Genomic DNA, 22,682 nt, shown 5'->3' with positions numbered 1-22,682 from the left:
TTTAACGAGCCTAGCGATAGTGAAACTCGTTCTTGTCTGCTATGGACAAGTTTGTCGCTATTAGGTTTTAACGAGTTTAACGACAAAGATAACTCGGTCCTTTTCAATTTTAGAGAGTCTGAAAAGGAACGTAAAGGAAACTCCAAAAATCCTTTTTCGTCATCTAATCCCTTCAGTTCGAAAAAGTATAAAACAATACAGAAGGGATGAATTTTCGATACTTTTTAACGAGCCGAAAAAACAAGCGCTTGATCTTTTTGTGTAATAATCCCTCAGTTCCAAAAAGATTAAAATCTAAAGGAGGGATAGCACTTCCGGTCCCTTTAACGAGCTGGAGAGGCGAATGGCTCGGCAATCTTTTCATATTTTACGAGTCAGTTGAAAAGAGCTTAAAGGAGACTCGTCTTTTGAGGAACGAGTGATAAAATGGGGTAGCAGCTGATTCCAGGTAAGGTTTGGAATTTTCCAATCATGGCGGTGTTACAAGGATGGCTAATAGGATCACTCTTCGCAGTCGTTCCTCAAAAGGGGTAATCAATCAAATGGAGGTGAATGATCGGCCAATACAGAGTGGAGGTGATGGTGAGAACACGACCAAGGCTTTAAAGGCTGAAGTACTACATTCACGATGGTTATTTACCGGAAATCGGTTCATTTTTTTTTATTGAGCTTAAACACTGGGGGAAACATTTGCTCATGACTTATGTTTATTTTTTAACGAGCTTGAACTATGTGCTAAAACTGCTCGATGCGGGTTTATTTTTTAACGAGCTTGAACCCTGCGGTAACACTGCTCGTGGCGGGTTTATTTTTTAACGAGCTTTAACCCTGCGGTAACACTGCTCGTGATAAGTTTGCATGCCCCCAGCATTATAACGAATATCGAGGTGCATGCCCCCCAAGCTTCATTGCATTCATCTCGGTGGTTGGAATGAAGGTTTACCTTCGAGATTTAGAAGGGGATTTGTTTCATTTTTTAATGAGGTTGACACAGTAAAAGAACTATCCTCATGATCCACCGTATTTACAGTATTTGATAGAAAATCAAAAACTGAAGGATGATTAAGGTTATTGGAATAATCTTCGTTGTAATTCGGGAGATGGGAACGATGGTGGTAATCTTCCCATGGTGCCTCTCCTATCATCATTGATTGAATGATTCCTTCGTCTATAGAATGTACATGCGACCAAGGATCTAAAGAGGTACCATATTCCTTAGACCTATCTATCCAAACACTCGATGAGCATTAATTTGGGTTTTCCCCCCAGGCCAAGAAAATTGATTGCTACAATATTTCTAAAATGGCGATGATCCATGCTAACAAAATGTTTAGGAATCTTCTGAATCCATTAGATATAGAAGATTTCATATTGCAGGTTTCCACTGTGGCCACTTCTGCCAGATTACTCGGAGGCGGTAGGGCAAAAGTACACATTAAGGCAGGGTCTTTTAGGAGACCTACTCCGATATTTTGAAGCGAATGATTACTTCCATGGATCATTGGAATGCTTCCCGTAACTTGTGAACTGCTGGGGAGAAATGTTTGTTGATCGACGATTGTAATTCCTCCTTGAAAGGGAAATGAAATCTTCCTGAAGTAGGTCGACACAACTGCGGACATGGCATATATCCAGGGCCTTCCCAGTAGGATGTTGTAATCGAGGTTTCCGTCGATTACTTCAACATCAATTTCTACTGTTTTGCCCCCTAGTTCAACTTGCAAGTTACTTAAAATCCCGTATGGAGTGTATGATCATCCATCAAATGCTTTTAACATTGTTGATGATCGCGACAAGGGTGGTGAGCCTAAATTTTTCCAGCAACTCATCGACATAATACATGTAGATGCCCCCTCATCAATAATTGTTCGATGAACAGTTTTGTTGAGGGCTTTCACTTGAATAAGGAAAGCTGGTTGAGCTGGTAACTTAGGGTCATATCCTTTGTGATTAAAGGATACAAGATTGGAATCCGTTGGGTCAATACCACCTATTACTGATACTAGATCCTGCTTTTGGGAGAGGCAATTTTGCGGTACCTCAAGTGTCGACATAGTGGACGGCGATTGGGCCAGGTCCTCTACTATATTATAATTCTGTGCCACTTTGGCACGAGGATTAAATGTCGATTTGTGTACTACTCCCTTTGGCGGCTTTATCATTGGTTCAGGAATGATGGGTGGCACAACTTCGGTCAAAGTTGTTGTCGAACTATTAGGTTGTTCATTAGCCTTATTATTCGACAGCTGTGGATTCCTGTAATCTTTATTCCTTGTTGAAGCATCATTTTGCTGCTTTGAGATAGACAACATAAGCACTTGGGATCGGGAAGCATTTTGATTAGCAACCAGTTTGGTTCCTGGGTTTGGAAACAGATCAATCAATACTGCTGAGGTTTTTGAACTCTTAAAGAGTTTCTTAACTTCAGCTTTATGTGGACAATCTCTCGTCCGATGATCCTCATCGCATATCTAACACCCCGCAGGGGGTTTCCTTTGCCCAGAAGGGTTTTCAAAAGGTTTTTCAGGAGATGACTCATCTTGCTTCTTTTTTCTCCCTTTCTTTTTCTTATTGCCCCTTGGTTGCTTCAGTTATTTTCCCTTGTCGGTCGACACGGCATTTACCTCCGAGGCGAGAAGTTCTTCATTTGCATTTTGATCAGAAATCTTACGGGCTTTCTTAGATGTAGCCTTTGTCGATTTCGTGCTTTTCGTACCTATCACGCCATTGCCGGCATGAGAGTCTTTGTTTGATTTAGGAGGGGGAGGAACGGAAAATTCCGGTCTAGGAGCATCAGGTATTTTATCGTAGAGTGTGCCAGACTGAGTATAGATCAAGTCTAGATATTGTGCACGAGCAATAACTTTCTCTTCAGTGACGACTCCTCCCTTTGCCACATCTTCTGTGATGGAAGGTAATAATGACTTAATAAACCACTCAGCTAAAAGCTGATCAGGAACATACGTTTTTACCATTCTACGATGACATCGCCACTCATGAATATGATCGGATATGTGAGTGGCCGTCGTTTGTTTGAAATTGGTAAGAAGCTCTGTTCCTGTTTCGTACCTTATGGGTAACTGAAAATGGGTTAAAAAGGTTGTGGCTAGGGTACTGAAGTTATCAAACGAAGCTCTAGGTAATTTTATATACCATTTTGCTGCCGGACCAGTTAACGTTCTCTGAAAAAGGCGAAGCCTAATCGAATCATCGTTTAGGGTGTTTGATGAACACCACAGATGAAATGTCATCACATGATTCGATGGGTCTTCACCCGGATTTCCATTAAATTTAGGAATATCTGACAGAAGTTTATGCGGAATCACCGGCCACCAAGGGGCGTAAGCAATTGGATCATTCGTCAGTCGGTTTAGATCTGGTAATTCTAGAGTTGCTACAAATGGCAACTGTTGATTCAGGTTAGGTGAAGCATACCCAGGATAAGATGGAATCGCCTGACCAGTGGATCTTTGCATACCAGCATAAAGTATTTGATGCCGGTAACTTTGATAAGGTTGATGGGCATAACCATTATAGTATGGTTGTTGATAACTTCTTTGGAAATGCAGTTGCCCATTACTTACAAAGACTTGTTTCTCAGGTCCTTGATATGATTGCTGGAATTGTGGTTGTTGAGATTGAACCAGCCCTGGTTGTTGGACCATTTGCTGCTGTCCAATACTGGATGATTGACCAAAATGAGGAGTCATAGTACTTGTTTGAGCCTGAGTCGCTCCAGATAAGGAGGCACTAACCTGAGGTTGTGATTGAGTCATTGAGACAAGAGTTTGTTGTATTGCAACCTGAGAAACTTGGGGTTGACATACAACAGGTAGTGCTTGTACATGCGACGCAGTCACCATAGCAGGTATAGTGCAAATATTCAACACAGGGTGGACTGGTTGCATTAAATATACAACCCTTGGTTGCTGAGGCAGTATTGGTACCCAACCGCTGGATGTAATTCTAGTTTGACCTAAACTTTGTTGTAAACTCTCATATGGTTGTTCTTCGGGAGGGAACAATGAAAAGGCATACTGCCCTCCATATGGTGGAAATCCAGTACTTAAAGGGTAGATTGGCCTTTGAAGACACATTGGATCAATTTGTTGAGTTTCAACATAAGAAATACCAAATGATAATCCGGATGAAGAAATAGGAACTGACCATGTTGTCGAAACAATCCCTGATTGGACTCCGGCTTGTTGTTGATAACTTGCCAGGATAGATGGTATACCGGTGAACATCGTTGGAGTAGTAGCAGGAGGCTCTGCCGCTGCTGTGTCGGATGACACAGTCCTGGATGTCGATGGTTGTTCAGACATATCTAGTCTATCCAAAATATTTTTAGTGATTCTACAAGAACTTGCGATGAAGGGAGACTAACTTCTAAGACCAACGAGGTAACAGTGACGTTATTCCATTTAAAATAAATTTTAGACGCTTTGACACAACTTGTTTTTTCAATTTTAAAGAGTCGAGAAAAAACAAAAGATGACTCTAGTCGCCTTCGATTTTTAATGAGCCTGAAGTGACAAGTGCTCAGATGGACCTTTTTCGTTAAGGAGTCTGAAAAGGAACGAAAGGGACTGCTCTGGAAATCTAGACAAAGGGATTACCAAACCAATCGCAAAACTGCAGAATACTTTTTACGGTACGGCAATCAATCTTCCTGAATGTTGTGTTCAGTGCATTGCGATCGATAGGGCAGTAGACACGGCTTCCTATGGATAAAGGATTAAGCCTATTGTGGTCTCCCAAAATATACTCGACGGTATGTGGGAACACAAGTCCGTACAGGCACTTATCGTCTCAAAGTGGAGGAATCACCCAACCAATAGTGAAAACAACAGTTACCAGGCTTTACGACGTCGCAATACGTCTCTAGCCTAGACTTCTAGATGTTGTGCGTTAGGTTCCAAAGCGTTGTTAGATTCATTAAATTTATTTTATAGTTGATCTTGCTTAAGAAATTTTCCTTTCAGGTTCACCGCGTGATGTAGATGTACAATTCCTAAAATGCAATCTAAGATGATAAACAGTCATTTTATCTTCTTTGTACAATGAAAATCCTAGCTACTAAGGAAAGAGAGATGGCGTTCTTTCAGCAAAGAGCATAGAGCACACACTATATGCACTGTCCTAAATCAAACCAATCAAACAGTCTAAATGCAAATGCACATGCATGTATTTGTTTTCAGCCTTCTTAATATGTGAATGATAAAAAGAAAGCTAATGCGCAAATCTAAATTACTTTTCAAGCGATAATTACTAGCAAGTTTCTTTTCAAAATCAAAAATGAAGATAATGACAACACTTTGCGATTTGGAAATGAATACTTGCTTTCGACACTAGAAAAACTATAAATTCAGATCAAATACAATGGTAACAGGTAATCGACTATCAAGAGCAATCACACTCTCTTCTATGACTGAAAACGACACTTGCGACACTTTCAAATCAAGAAACGACAATACAACTACGTTACTTTTTTGCAAAGGAGAACTAAAAATGACTCAACAAATACACAAAAACACTTACAGTTCTTTGCACAATGGAGGTAGAATAAAAGCAAGGAAAGGCGTTTCAAACATAGGTATACTGACTACAGGCAACAAAATTCATGAATAGAACTGAAAAGAATGAACACAGAAACCAAAATTGAGGAACAATGCCTAATCTGATCAGCGCACCTGTAACACAGTGAACTTGAAATGCAGCGCAACTACTACACTTGGGAAGTGCGCTGAATTTCAAATTCACAGAACAGAGAGTGCACTGGGCCAGAGACGAGACTTTGCTTGGGTTCTGGGTTACAGTTTGCAGTTCGGTTCAGGGATTTTGGCCGAGCAAGTGGTAATCAGTAAATCAACAACAGGGGTAGATCTAAGGAGGTTACTAGAGCCACCACAAGGGCAATTAGAGAGTTTGTAAATCAGTTGTTTATTTCATAAACAAAACCCAGAGATTGACTGAAGCGGCATTTATCTACTTCGCATTTGCATAGCAAAAGCGGTTCGAAAGCTACCTGGCTCAACTTCAAGCTCCGTCTGTAAGTTTATAAAGTAGACAACAATATAGATAAACAAACAACCTAGTCGCTCCCCAGTGGAGTCGCCATTTTGTTACAGGGAAAAGTGTCTATGCAGAACTGCTAATCCCACTAAGGTGTGGTAGCTACCTTAGAAACAAACAAAGTAAAGCTACTTTCGTTTTTCCTTTATGAACTATAGATGAGAGAAGAATAAAGGAGACTAACCTCTATCTTGCGCTTGGTTCCTAGTTTGATTCCTCTCTCTTCTGATAGTCCTTTGCTACTTGCTTCCTTGTACGCCCAGCTTCACAGAGTACCTGTAGAATCAAAGTAGCATAACACTATACAAGAACATGGATCTATAATCATAAACAATCTAGGATCAGATGTAAATTGACCATACAAATGCATGAAACATAAATGACACAAGAGTATGGAGGAAAACTTGAATAGCTTTATTGATAATCAAGAAAGAGCCAAGAGAGTTACAACCAGTTGTTCTGACCCAACATCATCCTCTCAGCAAGTAAGCCCTTCTTCACCTCATGCAAAGCTTAGATCACCCAACACTATGATGTTGCCTCAAGAAACCAACAGCAATTCCTTACAAGATGCAAAATTCCAGCCTCTGAATCTTTGGGATGAGGGATCCATATATAGATATCTGTAAGGGAGATGAGTCATCTTGTGATTTGATTAGTGTCTTCCCTCTGATAGTTCTTGCTTCCACTTGGAGATTGATGATCTCTTACTCATCCTTGGTCGAATTCAGAGAGGCAAGTGTCACAGGAGAAGTTTCTGGAAGATTCCATGCCTTTCAAACTCGCGGATTGACACTGCCATTTGTCACTTCTCGCCCATCGCACCCCATAGAAGGGATTTTTGAAATGCAACGCACCCACAGAGTGTACTTAGGTGAGATGCAATGCACTTTGCCTATGGAGCAGGTGAAATGATCCTGTTTTGACCAGTTCTGAGCAGTTTTTCATGGAGAACTTCTGGGAGAAGCTGTAATCAGTTGACCTTGTTCCTTTAGGGGTTAGAATAACACTTTTAGGGACTTAGGAGCCCTTGGTTTATGGACATTTTATGCTTGGGGTTGTAGTGCCCAAAAATGTCTATAACAGTGCGGAGATGAAACTCGTGGTGTGAATACTTGACTTGAAATCACTAAAAAAAATGCACCTAAGATGATTAAGCAACCTTTTCTCTTCAATGAACTTCTAGCTAGGAAAGAGTTTGAGAATGCAAATACTTGTAAACACAAATTTTTCTTAACAAACAAATTAAAAGAAGAGTTTTTGTTTTTTCCAATGCACTCAAAACGAGACAACTAGCTATTTTCACAAAAATTTCCCTTTTCTTTCAAAGCACTCAAACACTACAAAAAACAAACTTTTTCCAAAAGAGATTTTTTTATTTTTAATAAAACACTCAAAACTATGGAAATGACTAATCTTGAGATCTATAACCTATAAAAACTTATTTGAAGTCAAAGCTTACAAAGTGTCTTTTTGAGGATGTTTTACTTAGCTAAATGTGAGCTAAGGACTAATTTATGCAGAATCACAATTATTCAAAAAACAACCAATCTTTCATTTCCTTTTCTTAAAAATGAAATTCAAACTTTTAACACAAGCTTTCTAGAAGTTTTGTAAAGAGAAAAAACACAAGGTGGATCTCTCAACAAAGGTAGGTTTTGTAAATGGTCAGACTCACAAGAAGACTGGTAAAAACCAAGGTGATCTGAGGTCCATACAGCTTCTAAGCTCAGAGCTACTACAAGACCAAAAATGAAAACCAAACCAAACAACCAAAACCTCTAGGAATTTCACCTAAAACCCTAACACCAATGAAATTATCCTAAGGAAAGATTCTGACAAGTTATATGCAGGTCTGGGCAGGGGATAATAACATCTAAATAAAAACTAAGCTGACTAACAGAGAAAATCTTAGGTTTTCCAAAAGTTTGACAAGGTCCGCAGGTCCACAGTTAACGCAGGTGCGGTACCGCTCTGTGCTAAAAGACAAACTGCGGATAAGTCCGCACTGTGTCCCGAGCCGAGGGTGCAGTCCTCTCCCAAAGTTATGAAAAACAAAAAACAATCCTCGATCTACTAAATCTACCCAATTCCACACACAACAAGCCAAAAATAGAAAACAAAAACACAGTCTCTCAGGTCAAAGTACAAACAAGGAAAAAATCAAGTCCCCAGTGGAGTCACCATTTTGTCACACGGAATGAGTCGATCTTGCGGACAAGATAGACCTTCCTAGAAATCTAAGGATGTCTAATGACAAGCAAGCCAATCAAAAACTATCTTTCTCTAAATATGCATTTATAAACAAAGGCAATCAAGTGTTTAGGCCTACCTTGGGTCCAACGCTAGTTTGTGGAAGCCTTGCTCCTTTGATCCAAATGATGAGCTCCCTTGTTGCACACCTGCAAACACAAACAAGCAAACAAATTAAATAGCACCTGAAAAACCAATATCATAAAACATATTTAACATGAAGATCAAGGAATTCATGAAACAATGACATAGGACACATTGTTGAGAAAAATGAATCTGATTGCATTAATTCAAATCAAAGAAGAACTTTACAACCTGTGCCTTGATGCTATACAAGCTCCTCCCAGGGTCTAGCAAGAGGTCTCCTCTACTTTGACAAGCTTCACTCACTTCCCAATGAAGTCAAGAGGTATGTGATCTCTCCTCTCAAGCTCAACTAAGAAGTCCTAATTCCACCAGCATTTACCCTCAAAAATGTTCAGCTTCTAACCTCCCTAGTGCTCACCCCAATGCTTTAATTTATAGTGCAATGGAGGGAAGTTACTAGGTCCTCCTTCAAAGGCATAAAGCCCTCCTTCAAAGGGATAGCTCCTCTCATCAAGGGATTAGCTCCTTCTCTTTTGGGATGCATGAACCACCTCAGAGCGAACAATCCACGTCAAAATTCCTTCTAGAATTATCTAGAATTAACCCAAAGTGAGTTTTTTATAATAAACTTGCGCCTTTTTGACTTTCACAGGGGTCCGCACCCACTCCTTTAGGGACAGAGCAGACAGGTCTGTAGTTTTTGTGAACAGGGGGTCCGGGACCGCAGGTAACAATGAGAGAAAGTGCGGAACCAGAGCTTTTATTGATTTTCAATGTCTTTCTCTCATTCTCAAAGCTTGACTTGAAGAGCTAATGTCTGAGACTTGCTTAGGAGGACAGTACAAGTGATGATAGACCCATACTAACTGCAAATAATCATGGTGACGATATTTTTGTGTAACACTATCCATTCTTCTTTCATTCCTTTAATTAAGATAGCTCTTAGGACTTGTTTTGGTAAGGTGGTGTGTGGTGATCTCTACAAATTATAATGAAACCATTTGACATATTCTTCTAGAGTTTCATTATCCTTTGCATCCATCTTAAATATTTCATCTTTTAGTTCCCTAGTCTTGCAAAAGTCCTGGTATATTATGAGGAAGGAAGTTTTCATGTCATCCCAAGAGTTAATAATTCATCCACTCAGACCCATGAACCATCTTAAAGCTGCTCCTTTTAGAGTAGAAGGGAACAATTTTAGCTTTTGAGGGTCAGTGGTGTAGTCATATCCTCTGCAGAGGACATCAAACTCAAATAGGAAGGCATCACGATCCTCTGTGATCATCCCATGAAAAGTTGGGATAATCTACAAAGGAATAGCTTTCATAGGGACATTGGCCACTTGGTCGATTATGGAGTATTTCAATGTCGAGGTTTGACCTTGAGGTGGCTGATTTTCCATTTGGTAAAAAATGTGCCAATATCCTTCAGGAATTTCAGGGTGTGCTATTTGAGTAAGTGGAGGATTAGAAATCTGAGTTGGTTTTGCAACACTTCCTTGATTTGGGATCACAGGAGATCCTTGTTCAGACAGCTGAGATCCTGCCTTAGAAGTTCCACTGGTTTCACCATCTCCTTATCTTAAGTTACACAATTTTCCCTCTTGTAGAGGATCAGAATGCAAATTTTTTGTAACCTGAATACTCTCTCTAGATCCTCAAATTTGGCTTTGAATCTCAGCATAGGCTGCAGATGGTGAGCCTACCGCCCAAGGGATTATAGTAGGGATTTTCCCAGATACAATCTGGAATCCTACTGATGCTTGAGACTCTGCTTTTCTTACAATTTCGTCTATAAAATTTGTTCTCCCAAGGTTCACCGATCCCTTGGGTTTTGTGGATTTAGGTGGGGGGTTCTGATCTTTTTCTATCTTTCTATTCCTAGTCATTCATAAAAAAACCCTATTCCTATTTAACTTTTATGCTTTTGTTAAAAATCGGGCTAGTGAGCAAGCACTTTACTTGCTAGTTACGTAGGTTCTTACCTCCCATTTTTAAAACCCAATTTTTTTACAGCAAGATAAAAGGAAATCACTTTGAAACACTCTCCCTGAAAACGACGCTAAAATGTTGGTGCACTAAGATGTCTTTTTACAGGCAATCTTAATTCCTACATTAATTATCAACCTAGGGCAAGCCTTTTATTTCAAGAGTGTCATCACTATATATGTAGTGAATTCAAAGGTTAACTGATAATGAAAGAAATTGGAATCATTTCAATTGCTAATGATTATCTCCTTAAATTCAATCCAAACAACTCTGAACGAAATAACTCTGAAAGAAATTCATAACACACTTTGCAATTCTACTTAACCTATTCTGGAAGAAAATGAATCTGAATATAAATAGAAAGAATCACACTTGGAAATCTTAACTAGAATTGAAACTAACTCATTTAACATGAAAGGTAACTATAACAACTGAATAGAAAATGATAATTGAAAAGCAAATAACCATATAACTATCTCACAAAAAGCAATCAATTCTTTCTTTTAAATCTATGATAACATTACTTAGAATGAACAACGATCTAATGTTGGAACTAACATAACCAATTCAATGAAGAGTATCACACATATGTAACACACGGCTAAATCTGAATCTTGAATAAACAACAAATGTGAATCAGAATCGCCAATCCTTGCGGTAATCAAAATGATATTAACTTAACAATAACAAACAGTAAAGAATAAATAGAAACGATTATAACACGGGTGAAGCAGTAGATCTTCTCTTGACTGGACACAAAGTCTCAAGAAGTCCCTGCTATTAAATACTCAGAATATGACTATGAATTAAACGCAATCTTCTTCATTAAAATAAGTAACAGAGTTACAACATCACCATGATGAAAGTATTATATATCCAAAAGAATAATTACAAACCGTGAATTTCTAAACTCCCGTTCAATTGGCCTTTCGACCTTATATAACATTTATAAAAGTAAATAGATAGAAGTGAATCCTCAGGATCAGGGGATCCTAAGGATTTCGTAACACTTGATCTGATCTCATCATAAAATAGCATCAGTCTGCCTGGTCTTCTGCTATCCTACTTGGCTCAAACACTGTCTTTTTCCCTTACAGGCTGCTGCTATTTTGTCGATTGAACAACCATTGTCCAATCCACGTCTTCTACACATAAAGATAGCAAAAGTCAGTTTTTTGTGCCTAGATTTATCTAATTTGTTACTAATTTCTTTCACCCAACTTCAACTATTGTTTCCTCTACTTGTATCCATAAAACGAAGATAAACATGTGAAGACGAATGCTAAATAAAGCTATTTACAAGGAGAAAACATCCCTTTTTCTTGGCCCAACAACAAGAAACAATAGACATTCCAAAGACATCAAAACATAACAACGATATTTGTAAACCATGCCATTGCCAGAAGTAGAGTAAAGTTAGCTTCAAGGTATAAGAATACTCAACATCAAAGCCAATCGAACTTGTTCATGTGGACTTTGTGGACTAGCAAGAACACAAACATTAAAATTTGAGAGTTATTTTATGTTTCTTATTAATGATTACACAGTAATGGAAAGGGTTACATTTCTTAAAGAAATATTTGAATCATTTGATAAGTTTAAAGCTTTTAAAGTTCAGAAAGAGTATGTGAGTTTACCTTTAATGAACTTTTTGAAAATCATGGAATCAAGAGATAATTTTCAATAGCAAGGACTCCATAGAAAAATGGAGTTGTAGAAAGGAGGAATAAAAATATATAGGAAATGGATAGAACAATGTTGAATGAAGCCAATATATCATATACTTTTTTCAGAGGAGAAGTCAACATAGTTTTCTACATTTTGAATAGAGCACAAATCAGAGTGAACCTTAGCAAGATACATTATGAATAATGGAAAGATAGACCAATTGTGGTCGAATACTTAAAAATATCGGAAGCAAGTGCTATATAAATATTAATGAATACAATTTAGGCAAGTTTGATTCCATAACAGATGAACGCATATTTCTTGGGTATGCATCTGGAAGCAATGCTTATTGATGTTATAAAGAAATACTACATAGGGTGGTAAAAAGAATTAATGTAAGGGTGGATGAAGCAATACCTCAAAAATAAAAATCACAAGAAAATGAAGATTTAGAGGAGGAAATCAGTACAAAGCAAGAAAAAGAAGAAGAAGGGGGAAAAGAAGAAGAAAAGGAAAAAGAATTTCATGAGCAGAAATTGGGGCAAGTTATAGTTGACGAGTACACTAATAAATTATTGTAGTTGCTAAGGTATGTACCTTATATCAATGATGAGAAGGTAAATATACAAAGGTATATCAGTGGGTTGTCACTGACTCATAGGGATAGAATTAAGTTTAATGAACCAAATCCATTGGAGGACACCATCTAAAAAGTAAATTATTTGTATGAACAGTCCAAACATAAGACTAAGTATCGAGTTTGTTGGAAAGTAAGAGGTAAGCCAAAATTTAAAGGAAAGGGGAAAATATCTTCAATACAACAATTAGGAGGAAAGACTATGAAGTTTACCACTCCTACTAAGGGTGAGCTTCAGCATAAATCTACTATTTCTAGTAAAGATTGGTTCTCCAATTTTACAAGGGATGAAACTGTTGAGCCTCTATTTTGTCTTGACCTTTTATGCTTTTTGTTAAACGATTTGTGTTTGCCCCAGGTGTTTATAGCCATTACCATCCTTTTTATGCTAATATATAGTCACCCAGAGGTAATAAGCTGTGAATTCTTGAATTCTTCTTTATGTAATAATCTGAAGGTATTTTCATGTTAAAGCACCACTAATATCAAGTTTCCTGGATGGAAAATGTATAGATCCAGTTCCACTAGTCCACTTCCTGTTCCACCAGCCCAGTTCCTGCACCAACAGTGGAAATCATGTTCTCACTTCCACGATTTTCATACTTCGGACTATCATGAAAGAAAATGGCCATATGGGTTTTGGAGGGCAGGTGATCAATATGTTGATGTGTTCCTTCGATGGATTCCAGGCCTTCCAAACAGCACGTGGAGTTAGAGTCAAACATTCGGTCAAACTGCATTCAACAACGTTCCAGCAATATCTACAATACTGGTTTTTTGCCTTTCTAGGGGAACTGCAGATCGTTTTGTAGCTATCCAGTTATCGTATCTCTTATTTTTAGTTGAAATGATTTTGAACTCTAATTTGTGTATTAGACCACCATAAAATTTGGATTGCTGGTGTGCCAGCATGGTTATAAAATGTGAAGCCATGCTCTGTATCAGGGACACATGCATGGAGGGGGCACATCTGAATCGATAGCACAGGGAGACACCAGGACTTAGATGTATTTCGTTTGATAGAGGCAGGGTATTTTTATAATGTAGAAGATTAAGTTTTACTGTGCGCTTAGTGGAATGACCGAGGGGACCACTGGAGTCTAGATATGTAATATCGATTTTAGAATTAATACAATCCAACATTAGTTTTATATATTAATCCTTCCACTCAGATTCAATTCTTGTTCCAGATTTCCTTGCATGGTTTAATGTCAATTAGTTTTCTTAGTTTATGATTCCTTGGCTTAGATTGGTATAGTTTGATTTGATATAGTGTGTGTTGGCATAGATTACCATTTGATTATGTGACAGTTTGTTTTGCGTAGTATGACAGCATGCTTCTGGTCTAGACTACAATTCAAGTAGATTATTAAATTCTTTCCATCATTTTGAATGTTATTTAAATTTGAATAATGATGTTATATTAAAAAGAGTGAGGTAGAGCATATACTTTCATTTGCATCTCAATTGGTTTGCAGAATTGAAACATTATATTTACCTTGATCTCAACTGCTGCATAATGAAAATTACTCTAAGATTCTAAAAGGGAAATTAGAGCATTCATGGAGCTGATTTCTTATCATTCATTATTATCTCAACGAAATAATGCAAGGATCAGTGAAGATCAATAATCGTGATTAATATTCCTTTCATCATAATGAATGTTGCATATATCATAGTATTTCTATGAGCCTGGAAGCAACAGATGGATCTGTCTTATTTCTATGATACACTTTGTGTTGAAGCAGAACATCATCATCTTGATTCCTTTAAAAACATTCAACTATTTTTGTAAGATTCGGTTGCTTATGATTTCTAGCTCAATTCATATTTGTAGTATAGGAGTATATCTTATGATTTCTAGCTTAGTTCATGTTCTCTCATATTTGTAGTGTAGTAGTATATTTTAAGATTCTTTTCATTGGGCTTGTCTTGCATTTATTTTCCTAAACAGGTTGTGAGTGTGAGCGGAACCTACATTCCTTTGTCCCCTGGACAATTGAGGAAGACTTACTGTAGGAGTCAACCCAACCCAAGAGGAGACAAAAGTAGATTCCTAATGTGTTTATTTTGCCTTGAAGAATGGTGTTCCTTTACTTGATTGATGCCCTTTCGATTTCTTGTAGGTTCTAGGGTTTCAATTTCACAAATCTTTGAGGCCATATTTTGGCATTACCTGTGCTACGCCTTTGAGTCTTACGACCCTGGGTTGAGAAAGTAAATGTCGGTATAGATGTTAGTGTCATCTTAGTTTTAGGGAAGCTTGAGGGCGGAAGTGACGGTAAGACGTGAGTGAAGAGCCATGCATACGTTGTAGCTTGGGTCATTCCAAAGTCAAGTTGTTCATATAAAACCTAGCATTTATACCACCCAACAGAAACCAAGGGGCTTGAGAGAGGACCCATAAAATGTTCAACTTGTGGAGAAAAACACATGAAAAAAGATTATCCTCAGCGACAGTAGAATGGACCAAGTTTATATAATGTGTAAGAAGAAAAAATGGTGAATGATGTGGCTCAAAATGTGCCACGAATCTACAGCATGTTGGACAACAAGTGGACCAATAACCAATCCTTAGTGATTGAGATGGAAGGTATGGTTGATAATCAAATTATTTCGATTCTAATTGACCTAGGTTATAATTTTAGTTATGTTAGTTTGAGGGTTACAAAAAAATGTGTGTTGTAGAAGGAAGGTCATGAAAAATTGTGGTTAGTTCAATTAGCTATGGGAACCAAAATGTGAGTTGTATACATGCTCAATTCATGCCCAATAGTGATAGATTGGATTATTGCATCTACAAATTTGAACATGTTTCCCTTGGGCTCATATGATGTCATAGTTAACATGAACTAGCTATATGGCCACAAAATTAAAATAAACTACTAGAACAAATCATTATAATGTCTCAACGACAAAGGAGAAAGAACGATGTTGTAGGGGATAATAAACTGTCAGGCAAATATTAGTGCTACAAATGAAAAGGTGTGACCAGAAGATATGTGCCTTATATGTGATACAATTGAAAAGTGAATCAGAGAATGGAAGGATGAGATGGAAGAGCATCTAATGTTAACATAATTTAGAAATGTATTTCCTAAGGAAATTTTAGGATTGTCACCAAGAAGAGAAATCGATTTCTTAATCGAATTATTGTCGGGATCAGCACCAATGTCAAAATTTCCATAACCCATAAGCATGCCAGAGCTAGTGGAACTAAAGTTACAGTTAAAGGAAATTTTAAACAAGGGGTACATCCAACCCATCATGTTTCCCTAGGGATCCTAAGCATTATTTATGAAGAAAAAGGATGGCACATTGTGACTGCTCATTGACTACAAACAATTAAATAAATTCACAGTAAATAAAAAGTATCATTTTCCTAATATTGATGATTTTTTTGATCAGTTGAGAGAAAAAACAATATTTTTGAAAATAGACTTGAGGTCAGAGTACCATCAGATACAGATTAAATATGAATACATCCACAAGATAGCTTTCAAAACAAGGTATGGGAATTATGAATTTGTGGTGGTGTTATTTGGACTCACAAATGCTCCAACAACATTTATGTGTCTAAGGAACAATGTCCTCAACCCATATTTGGACAAGTTTACGTTGGTTTTTGTAAATGATATCTTGGTCTACTCTAAAACCAAGGAAGAGCATGAAGAAAAATTGAAAGCAGTATTCCAATTACTGAGAGAGAACAAACTCAATGCCAAACTCAGCAAATTTGATTTATTCCAATCAAAAATTTATTACTTGGTACACATTGTTTGCAAGTAGTAGTGGATTTTGAGTAGATCAAGGCCATCATGGAGTGGCCTACTCCTTAGATTATTACATAAATTATATCCTTCATGAGATTGTTCAGGTATTAACAAAGGTTCATTCAAAATTTCTCAAATATTGGGCATACAATCACAACCTTACAAAGCAAAGGAGTTAAATTCCAATGGAAATCGAAGTGCATGCCTATTTTTGGTAAATTATAAAATACCTACTCAAAGGAAGGGCTCAGTGAACTTCTAATGAAAGAAGGACATGTGATTCTCTATGAATTGAGAAAATTAAATGAACATGAGAGAAATAATTTCATTCATGACTTGGAGCTTATAGCAATAGTTCATGCATTAAAAAAGTGGAGGCATTACTTTCTTGGAAGAAAGTTTGTTTTATTGTCAAATAATGGAGGGTCAAGATATTTATTTGATAATTCCAAGTTGAATGCAAGACAAGCAAGGTGGTTGGCTTTGATCAGTGAGTTTTACTTTGAAATAAAATCAATAAAGGGAAAAGAGAACAAGGTAGTAGCTTCACTTAGTAGAAGCCTACAAGCGGCACATTTAGAATCCATAAGCACTTGTGAAGTTGATATCAAAGAAAGGATCAAGAAAGCATTACTTTAATATCTGAATTATCATCATGTGAAGGAACACTTGTAGCAAGAGCCAGAAGGAGCATTGGATAAGAATTACTCACTCATGGATGACGGTATGTTGAAATTCAAGAATAGATGGTATATACCTTGCCATGGGAAACTTGAAGAACATCGTCTTGAATGAGTTTCACAAAATGCCCTATTCACGTAATCTTGGGTATAAAATTATTATAACATATATGAAAAAAAATATTATTGTTTGGGCATAAAAATGGAAGTTGTTCATTACCTTGCCACATGTCTATAATGTTCGCAAGTTAAAGTAGAGTGTAGGCATCAAACAAGATTATTACAACCTGTTCCAATTTCTAAGTGGAAGTGGGAATTAATTTCTATGGACTTCATCACATCATTTCCAAAGACATATAGACAACGTGATGTCATAATGGTGGTAGTGGATAAAAAAAGGAACCTCATCTTATAGTTGTCAATCCCACCCATATGAAATCGACATTGCTCATATTTTCATTAAGGAAATATTTAGATTGCATGGTATACTCAAGAATATCATCTCGGATTAGGATTCCAAGTTCACCTCGATGTTTTGGAAAGAATTGTTTGTTGGCTTTGGGACAAAGTTAGCATTTAGCACAGCATATCATCCTCAAATGGATGGGAATACTAAAAGAGTAAATAGAGTTCTAGAAGAAATACTGAGGATATATGTCATGCATCAACCCAAAAGGTGGGGAGAGTGTTGGTGAAAAATTAAATAGGCAAGAGCTTGGGTTCATACACAGCGTGCCAACAAATATTTTTGTCGTAGTCTAGCACATCGCCGACATTTTCACTTTTCCCAGGAAGAGAAATGTCTCACCCGAGGCATGTCAAGACTTAAAAAATGATAAGGGATCACAGAATAGGAATGAGAGATGATTTAACATTAAATAAAATTCATGTAGATACTATATTTTACATTATAGTAACACCTTTAGTTCATTCATTAATTAAACATAAACACTTTTCAGTTGGAAACAACAAAAGACATCCAAAACCATAATCTCAAAAAAAAAAAATTAATAAACAAACAATTAACCATTCATTCTAACATAAAGAAACATAATCATTCCTCGTAACACTTCTTGTATTATCAATTAGATCGTTATAATACATTTTCGTTGTACATCAAGATGCGAGATCCTACATAATTATCAGACCAATGCATAGAGCTTAACATAGGAATACAGTGGAAAGACTGCAATTTGTTCAAAACTTCGCACCAAAAGAATTGTACAATAAAAATGAATTTTTTTGTCTTCTTTCCTTTTTCCTTTTATATATTTCCTCCCTTGATCTCGCTTACTTGATCTACTCCACTTTGAAAAAATCTACATGTTTTAGTCCTTATCACTTTTGATCCTTTCAAAATCTAGTGCACCTATCCTCCTTTCATGGCTTCTATGAGTTCTAATGTAATTTCTTTTAACCTCCTTTTCGCTGCTTATTCCTTTCTGTTCTTGGGTTCTGGCTATTTTGACCACTTATCTCGCCACTTCTGACGATCTACTCCATGACCATTTTTTAACAAAAAAATGACCAAATTTTTCCAAAACTATTACCAAAAATGAAGGACACAACACGCCTCAAGCACAGTCCATTGACTTGCCCTCGAGTCAATCTTCTATTGGTGCATCTGACTCTGCTTGTGGTTGTGCTACTTCTTTTAGTGCTTCCCTTTCCTGTGCTACTATTTCACCTTCAAACGAAGGACCCAACTTAGGTACCATGCGTAGTACCCCAATTTTGAAAGCAAAGTACCCATCCATAGTTGTTTTCTGTGTATTCATAATAGTAGCAATGTGGTCAATAAAATGGGTGGTCAGTTTAGCATTAGGTTGTTCCAAGCAAGCACTCTTCATAGTTTTCCATTGAATATCAGCTTTAGAGTTAAGTTGTGCAATTGGACAAAATTCCTTTGAGCAGGTGGTCAAAGATCTTGCAAGACAGTTTTGGTTGCATGCGAGTCTTCCTCTAACTAATGAATTTTCTTCTCAAACACATCAGCCTAAGAAAATAAGTATTGTTGCTAAGTTAGATCATCGGCCAGTGCTTGATTAAATCATTGTTGCATTTGTTTCCATAACACATATAAAGTTTGATTTTTTCTTGTAAGTAGCCCAACCCAATCCTGAACTTGTTTAAATATTTCTTCTAAATCATATATAAGTTGTTGGAGAGTATCCTTGAGGGAGATCCATCAACCAACTTCTAGTAGATTTAAGCCCTGTATTGAGTTGTAGGATCCAAAAACACTTTTTAAATGCCATAAATAGTATTATGCAACTCTCGGTTGGTAGCAGTAAGTTCAATATATGCAGCTTCATCATGCCCACAACATTTAGTGAGTGGACAAAGAAAAATCTTCAAGTGCATTTGGTACAGATTTGATAATAGCATGCCACATCTTCTAAAACTTAGCAGTTATATTTTATGTTTGTCTTTACAGCTGCTCCTTTTCACTATGCAACTAACCATGTTCAATGGTCACATCAATAAGTTGTTGTTGCTACTGCTCATAGTTAGAAACTAAAGAATTGTGACGATCTTCCACATTGATAGTAGTAATTTTGATAAGGTTGAGAATCTGGGAAGAATACCAACTAAGAATATTGTCTGGGGACAAATTGTCAAGAAAAGGAAAGCGAGCCTATAAAGTCTGACCGCTAGCAACAAATTTCCCTAAATGATCTTGCAGTGAAGCTACACATTCTTGGCTTTGTTCTTTCTAAAACTAGTTGTGAATCTTGTCAACAACATGCAAGGGAAACAAAGGAATAAGAACTTGGTATTGTGCGATAAGTCTCAAGACTTCTTTACAATGATCAGGGTTCTGATGGAATTTTGTAGCTTGAGTAACTAAGAGAGTTGGACTATATTGTTGTTGTGCACATAAAAGACTTCATGTATCTGCCCTATAGTTTCCTTGGGAGCATAATCAACTTCCATCTCAATAGCATTGCCAACAAAGTTTTTGGAATCAAGGATTTCCAAGATGGTAGCAAAAGGGGAGGCAATATGGGGAGATGAACCAGGAGAATGTGGGGAATGAACAGATGGAGAGTGATGAGGTTCTTTCACTATCTAGGGTCTTACAATAGGGTCTCAAGGTTCACCATCGGTGAGATCAACAACATGGGAATTTTGGACATGAGAAATAGTTTGAGTGAAAGCTTGAACAAATGCATCAAAAATAGAAGGGATTATAGCAGAAATTGAGGGTGGAGTGACAGAAATGGGGTCCATAACAGAAAAAGGAACAACTGGTGGCTTAATAAAGTGACTAGTAAGAGGAACAATATTTTGAATTTGGAAGTAGAGGGACCAAATCTTACCAATGAACCAAATTTCTACAAGGTATTACGAGTTGAAAAGACATATTCCTGAAATTCTTAAATACTAGCTAGGTACCTTGGTCAACATCTATCGTGTGCTTTATAGAAGATGATGGGCCCTCGAGCAAAGAAGTATGAGGAAGAATTCCATCTAAAGAATAAAAAATCTTGACATCTTGTTTCTCACATTAAAATCTAAGCCACGACATGACTTCATTGTGGAAAGCATCCTTGGTAACATAGAAGGGCAAGGGCTTCATGTGAAATGTATCATCATAGGTAATTATGGGTCAAATATAAGTATTACTGTGGTGTATTAAAAACTAGATTAAGTGGCCATATGTGTCCAAAATTGGCTTGGGTGCTTGAGTCATGTTCTCTATAACATGCACCATTTTGGTATACCATTTAGCAAAAATTTCTTCATTAAGGGCCTTATTAGTCAAGTCACCTGATACTTGCCACAGGGCATAAGTGAGCACTAAGGGTTCACCGTCAGTAACTTCAGCCATCTGTATTCCTTCCGGAATTTACCACTTCATCATAAAAATTGTAATCATCAAATAACCATAAATAAAGTATGTTGCTGCTTGAAAACATCCTCACATGCCTCAAACAACTCATTCAATAAATAACTACACTAGTTAAGCTGCTCACCACTATCACAAGCTTCTATAGAAGAAATAGTATCCAAGGTACACTGTCCTTTGGTGTAATAATGCATGAGATTTCCTTCAATGATATGGCATTTGAATTTGATTCTTGGATACTTAATCATATCAATTATTGCACCATGAACCCCACACTAAGGGTCATACTTTGTATAGAAATTGTCATCGCCTTTCTTCTTGTTATGCTTAGAAGTAGTCTGAAAGGTAGTGGAAACATCTGGGAATCCCATCAACCTATAGATATCATTAGCATGGATAGGATACTCCTCTTCAAGCTGTAATAATCCTCCATTCATTCGACTGATAAGAAATTTCATGCACTACATGACTGTGCCGGAGGTGCCAAAAACAGGAAAATTTCTTAACTTCATCAATGAGTACTACTAAAAAGTGAACAATTCCGCTTTGACACAAGAAGAGGCACTCCCACCTAGTTTTTCTTAAGGTTCCATGAAGAATTTGGACTTTAAAGCTACAAATAGAAAAGAATCGACCAAATCATTATCAACTAGAGAAGCCTTCTCATATTTTCCCAAGGTATCTTCCATGGCCATAATATGAGACTCTGGCAAACCCAGTGAAACTACAGGCTTAGAAAGATGAGAAATCAAAGAAGGCTAATGACTATAAACAATATAGACAAGGGGACGAGAGCACGTTTTAGAATTAGAGAGACTCGACACAGAAGCCATGGTGGATAATTCAAAATCACAAGCACAAACAATGAAGAACTAAGGTAATTACATGAAATCTATACAGAAAAACTCGACAAGACATGGAATGATTAGACTGTTAGTTAATAAATATGATAAATTACCAAAATCAATTTGAATATGGATAATAATGATGACTAGGATGTGAACCTCAGGTTGTTGATGTAAAAGACACGAAAAGGGAATTATCGTCATGACAAATTAATGGGAAATGATTGAAAAGTCATAAAGTGGAGAACCAAATTGGTAAGAAAAGTATTACGAGAAAGGTTAGAATAATAATTGAAAATAACCTTATTAATAATTACAAGATTTACAAATACGACACCAGATACATACTCCCCTAGCCACAATGAGTTGCAATAGGTTGCAACTAAAATAGACTAAGGAAACTGACGCAACTATACTAATGGATGAAATATTGCAACGGATGGAAATAATGACTGAGTAACACTACTAAATCGATCCTAAACCTAATTAATGCCTCCTTGCAGAGAACAAACATTACCAGAAAAGTTTCCCAGCCATAGTAGGGCTTCATGCATGCACCTTTCACCCAACCTGACAAAAGAACTCCATCAATTTGCACAAGCTTTACAGCTCCTGAATCTTGTATCTCCACAACAAAGAAAGGACCCATACAATGATTTTGTAACTTACCCAGATGTTTTAGATATTCTTTTCATAGAGAAATACCTAATCTTCAACTAAAAAATATTTCTTCTTTATGTGTCAAACATGTCAAGCCTTTTATCATTCTTTCTTAACAGTTTTATGGAACTCTACCAAAATTTAATTCTCATCCAACTCCCAT

This window comes from Pinus tabuliformis, chromosome 8 (assembly GCF_031772625.1).
Source record: "Pinus tabuliformis cultivar Carrire ecotype Pingquan chromosome 8, CPIR1, whole genome shotgun sequence".
Classification (NCBI taxonomy): Eukaryota; Viridiplantae; Streptophyta; class Pinopsida; order Pinales; family Pinaceae; genus Pinus; species Pinus tabuliformis.
The sequence above is the reverse complement of the archived record's forward strand: the minus strand, read 5'-3'. Positions refer to the sequence as shown.